The following is a 6458-nucleotide window of genomic DNA, read 5'->3' on the forward strand; positions in this document are numbered from 1 at the left end:
CTCCTCTCCTCTCCTCTCCTCTCTTCTCCTCTCCTCTCCTCATTTCCCTCTTTCTCTCTGTGTCTCCCCATTCTCTGGCAAAGAAGAAAGCTATGGATTCAAAAGAAAGAAACATGAGGGTTGTATAGACATGAAAGAAGTCATGTGACTTCTCCATCACTGGCGGAGACAGGCCTGTGCCACCCTTGTCTCCCCACCTCCAGGTGAGAACAGTGTCATCCCTTCTCTTGGCCATGTGAAACCTGTCAACACAAGAGTAGCCAAGAGTTGTGTTTCTAAACAGTTCTTGTTCTCCTTGTGCTATATTCCTAAGAGCGAGATTTGAATTCCTGTCCCTGAGTCTTCAGTGGCTCTAGGATTGTGGGATATTTTGACTCATCCCTTCATTCCTTTGTGTATATGTGATGCCTTAAAACTTGGATTGGACCAACTCTGAGTATTGTAGCCTTAAAGAATGTGTCCACATTTAATTCACCTTTAATTCAGAAAACCAAGTAGAAATAAAAGGAACGAAACCCTAGGATCTGATCAGTCCTCCCGAAGCCCTCTCTCTAGGGATGGATCTGGCCGATTACTTTGGCGTGGTTTTCCTGGTTCTGTAGCAGAATTTTCATTTGCCATGAATGAAAGCCCAATTCTATTTGAGCTGATGCATCTCCTGCGTAGCAACCACTCATCCATCCATGGAGGCTTGCAAGCTCTTTGGATGCTGAACAAATTTCAGTGGAGCGCCCAGATTTAAAGAGCCTAGCAAGAAAAGCCTGGTGATCTCTGAATCACAAAGGTCCAATCTCCAACTGATAGAATGGATAGCATAGCACTGGAGAAACATTTCATCCCATGGTACATGATACCTCCAGGATTTGGGGCTGACTCCTCTGCTGGCTTGGTCTGTAGGGAGTCCTGTTATTAACCCCAAAGCCACGCCTCTCTGGAAGATTGTATTCCCCAGTGGCTCTACAGGAGAAAGACAGGAAATTCCTTCTGTTTCTTACCAGCTATGGAAAAACAATGCAGGGTCAGCTAAGAGTCACTTCTGACTAGACAGTAAAGATTGTATGGGTTAAGGGCAGCTAACAATGAGTCTTCGGTTCAGTCCCATCCTCTATAGATAGAATAGGAGGTTTCCTCTGCTGTTGGATACATACTCATGTGTTTGCAGTAGAGAAGCTAAGTTTTGACAGTGAAAGAAGTAACATAAGGTATTAAGGGAGTGTAGATCATGTGACTGGGAATCACATGATCTACATGTGTTGAAGAAGCCTCTTTGATGCCATTGCTGCTCCAAGGTGGAGCAAGAATTTCTCTGAGACCTTCTGATAACCCAGGTTCCCTCCTCAGAGCTGAGCTGAAAGAATGTTCGACATCCTACATGAACCTTCACGTAACTGATTTGATCAAACACTTATATTCACACCAAGTGACAGACCTCTAGTCAGCCAGCAAAAGCGGACTGTTCTTTATTGATACATAGCTTCCCTCTACCACAGAATCTCCTCCAGAATACACAATGTAGCTTACAGCTTAGTGGTGTTGATTGTTTCATTCCACAGACAAGATAACTCTGACATATATTTCCAAATATATCCACGCCCACTTGAGGGGCTGGAGGAATCTCACAAGCTTTACGAAGTGATGTAAGCTTTCTGTCGGAGACGTGTTTCCCATTGCTAACTTCAAAATGTAAAATAAAGTGTCATAGTAATGAAGATTATGTTACAAAATGCATTATGGTTATTTGTTATAGTAATGATATTTACCAAAGTGATTGGAACTGATCAGGTGAAATGTTGAATAAATTCTGCCTTCCAATAGGAATGTCAATGACTCCATTGATCAACTGCCTTGTGTGATGGAATATTTACATTAAAATAATGCAAGTGCAAAAGAAAACAGTATTATCTGATGTGTACTCATTAGAGCCTCGTCCTGTTAATGACTTAATCATTATGTGGCACCTATGAGTCCTAATTAATATGTTCTTTACAGAAAACAAAGAATATACTATTGTCTTAAAATAACTTAATAATTATATGGCATCTATGAGTCCTAATTAATATGTTCTTTACAGAAAACAAAGAATATTTACTATTGTCCTTAGATAACTGCTAAATCCAGTAATTTATGTAATGAAATGTAGACTCCTTGAATTCCATACAAATAATTTATGTGGTAGAAATTAAAGTTATTTTTGACAACCGATGATACTATGTACTGGGGTGTTCTGACACGCTTTCCTCAAGGCATTGTATTTGCTAACCGTGTCTCCATTCCCACTTGCAAGATAGTTAGGAGTTACTTTCTGAAGGCCAATAACCTTTTCAACTAGTCTCTAAGAAACTGCATTATTGAGTAAAATGAAACAAGATAAAACCCACATTTTGCTCCCTCATGCACCCAATTTTCAGTCCACACAACAGACACATAATAATCTTACCATCTATCCCCTTGAACCAGTAGGAAGAGCGAATTAAGAATAGGAAGTCCTCTCCTTTGACAAATGGAGGTGGGGATGGGAGCCCGTAGACTCTAAGAGCTTCTGCCACCTGACTCTGTTGTTTCTGATGCCTGTGTGTGCCCCTGTATTTATCTGCATCAGAGGTCAGAGTCTTAGCAACCACCCTTCTGGGGCTACAGGTGAAAGAGTAAAAGTAAAAGCATTCATTCTCTGACTCCCGGAAGGAATAAGGCTGAGAACTTAGCCAGGTCCCTTAGGTGAAGTATGCATGATGAAAATCATACTGGCATCCCTTATATATTTAGACTGTGCTGGTTACTGCACTGAGGGCTTCTCATGATCGTAGAGGTGGCCTCTGCCTCCGGCTCCACGGGGAATGTTACTAGTCTGCATCATGGGAGGAAGCTAAATGGAGCTATGGGCCTTCTCCACGGTTTTACTCATTAAATGCTACAAGTGATGACGGTAACCACTCAGCTAAATTCAAAACCTGAGATAACTGAAAGTAGTACATGTATTGAGTGAGGCGCTCTGGTGGCCTAGTGATAAGGAGTTATGCTGTCAACGCAGAGGCACGTGGTTCAAATCCACCAGTTGTTCCCCAGGAGAGAGACGAGCCGTCTTCTCCTGTGCAATTTACTGCCTCTGCTGAAAACCTGCTGGAGGGGCAGCGATGAGTCAGTTTCGACTTAATGGGACATCACAACCGCCACAGCAACAAGTGCAAACATTAGGATCCCGGTTCACCAGTTAGATGCTGCACGAACTTTAATGCATTTCTCAACTTTCTGAAACTGGTTTCTTATTTATATACACAGGCTTGGATTGCCTCACTAAGAAACCCTGGTGGCACAGTGATTATTTGTTTAACTTCTAAGTGCAAAGTCAGTACTTTACAAACTCTATCAGCTCTGTGGGAGAAAGATATGACATTCTACTTCTTAAAAGATTACTGTCTTGTGAACCCAATAGGGCTTTTCGGCTCTGTCCTGTGAGGTATTTAAGAGTGCCATCAACTTGGGAGCAGTCTTATGTGACTGGCAGTGACAACTAACGAGAACACATGTCTGTGCAGACTCCTGCAGAAATATCAGTTGCTTTGCTTTTGTTATTATCTTTCTTCCAAATATTCACTTCTCCTCTTTACTAGATCCTCTTAGAAAGAAAGTAGTTCCACTCAGTGACATTCCAAAGAGGTAGAGGGAAGGCTCCTATCTGTTTAGTTATCACAGCAGATACAACAACCAGCCACAGGGACAAAAAGAACAGGCAGCTCTCTAGTTCTTTTTATTACTGGTTTTAAATTGTAGTCAGACAATGCATCCTCTATTGTCTGCACCTGGAACAAACAGTTCTCACTGTCCCGTCCCAGCCACATAGCTCCTTGTTAGTACAGGAATCAGAAGTCCTCACCTCTATCCTCTTCGAGAACTCAGGTGTGGTAAAGGATGAGCACTGTGAGAATATGGAGAAGAAGACAAGGCCCATGAAAACCTTATCTTTATGATGGAAGAAAACAACAGAGTTCTAAATAGCATCACTGAAAACATTTTCATATCTTGTGGAGACAGAGGGAAGTGGGACTTAATATCAGAATAAAATGGCATCAGAACAGTCATGTATCTTGGGAACTGTTAATGTTTACAGAAATTTTTGTTAACCTCTCCAGGGTACTGAAGAGCAATGGTGTCACTCTGGAGACTAAGGTGCTCCTGACACAGGCCATGGTCTTTGCAATCACTTGCTATGCACCAGAGAGCTAGACAGTGACTAGGGAGCGAAGAAGGAGAATTGATGCCTTTGAACTGTGGTGCTGGAGAAGAGTATTGAATATATCATGGACTGCTAAGAGAACAAACAGATTCATCATGGAGAGGGTTAAACCAGGCTGCTCCTTGGAGTCAAGAATTCTGAGGCTTTGTCTGACATACTTTTGGCATGCTGTAAGGAAGGACTGGTCCTTGGAGAGGGACATCATGTTTGAGAGGGTGAATGGACAGCACAGGAGGGGAAGACCCTCAATGAGGTAGATTGATTCAGTGACTGGGGTAATCGAGGTGGGTGTGTTGGACACAGTGAGATTGGCACAGGACAGAGCAGGGTTTAGGACTTTTGTACATAGGCTTGCCATGAGTTGCAAGCAACTCGACAGCACATAACAACAACAACAACAACAGAGTGACAGAATATTGTGAGTGTTTTCCCCCACCCCACACCTCACTCCTAAGTATTGAGCAGGTAGGTATGAAACCTTCCCAGCCCCTAGCTTCCTGTTCTCTGTGATCAGAGTGACAATTGGATCCAGGGGAAGGTTTATACGTATAGTTAATTCATGAGTGATCGGTCACTAAGTGTAGTTCTCTCCCTGACAGGGTTCTTATTTCTATTTGTTCTATGGGGTGAGGGATGTCAGAGCAAGACTCTAAGGGAAGAGAGAACAATCAGGAAGACATGACACTGTGGCCTGTGCTGGCTTAACAAATTTCTTCTGTTTTGAGAGTGGAATGTAGGAGTTCTTTAAATGTACAAAAATAACTCTTCCACCACCCTGGAATCTTTAACGGGCACTCCGGTGGGTCCGTAGGGAGTTGGCTGCTAACTCAGAAGTGGAACCTTGGGTTAGAATCAATCCCCAGCTTTGTGGGAGAAAGATGGGTGATCTCCCCCCATGGTGTTAATTTACAGCCACCCAAGAACCTGATGGAGCGGCAGCTGTGAGTCGGTTCTGGATTCACTGTGGTTACAGTGGGAAGTATAAGGGTGGACATATTTGACTGTCAATCAAAATAAAGGTGGAAGGTGAGAGAAACAGAGGAATCTCTCAACAGGATGAATCAATCCCGTGACCATAACAGCGGCCTCGAGTATATCAGAGATCAGAGAACGGCACAGTGTAGGGCAAGGATCACATCCTTTGTTCATAAGGTCGCTACTGTCAACTCGGTGGACCCAACAACTATGAGATCATCGCAGCAGATTAGTTACTGAGATGTTTTCTTCCAATTCTGCATCTGCTCATTTTGACAGGACGCCTCCAGTCTGCACTGGATATTGAAGTCGACTCAAGGCTAGTTGAGGGAGCTCTGGTAGACTGGTGGTAAGAAGCCACATTACAATCCCAAAGACACATGGATCAAATCCAGGAGCTTCTCTGCGGGGGAAGGATGGACAAACTCCTCTCGTGATTAACTGCCTCTGAAGCCCCCTGGAGGGTCAGCTTTGAGTCGATTCTGACTCAGTGTTATACAACAACAACCCCACTGGATCTTATGATAATCACTGGGTTTTGGTTTTTTTCCTACATTGGAAATGAAATACCTGGTTATGCACTATGTTTCTGAGAACTGGCGTTTTACCTTGTAGGTCCCCTATGTGAGGATTGGAAACAAAATAAGTAGAAATTGACTGTAGGATAGCACAGAACTGAAAACCAGCCATATCACCACGAGACAATAGGATAGTCTTTTTACTGTTCTGTGTTTAAAAAAAAAAAAAGAAAAAGAAAGAAAGGAAGAAATTCATTCCAGCTCACCTATCTTTAATATTATTGGCTCTCCTCTCTGAGTATGAGTGACCATAATATACCTTGGGTGCATACGAGCTGAAATCTGTACATATAAAAGAGTCTGCATTACCGGCAGCATGTGGCTTTTCAGTGCAGCTCGGGCGAGTGTCCACTGAGTCAGGCAGAGATGGCAGCTGGGAGCATGAGGTGGACACATGCTGCCATCTAGTGTCCGAAGCGCGCCTTGCAGGCTGTGTTTTGCTTATTCAGAGCACATTGCCATGTCTGCTCCAACCCTGAGGGTTGCTAAAAGCAGGGATCAACTCAATGACACCCAAGAACAAAATCTTTGCTTTCAGCATAAGTGATTAACTGCTTCATTCACTTCAAAAACACTTTGATTTGTGGCAGAGAAGACGTGATATAAATCCAGGAAAATAATTTCTGATGTTTGGGTTGTTTGTTTTTTTGTTGTTTGGTTGTTTTTTTTTACTG

Source organism: Elephantulus edwardii, unplaced genomic scaffold (assembly GCF_000299155.1).
Source record: "Elephantulus edwardii isolate Elephantulus edwardi_28Jun2011 unplaced genomic scaffold, EleEdw1.0 scaffold00087, whole genome shotgun sequence".
NCBI classification, from domain to species: domain Eukaryota; kingdom Metazoa; phylum Chordata; class Mammalia; order Macroscelidea; family Macroscelididae; genus Elephantulus; species Elephantulus edwardii.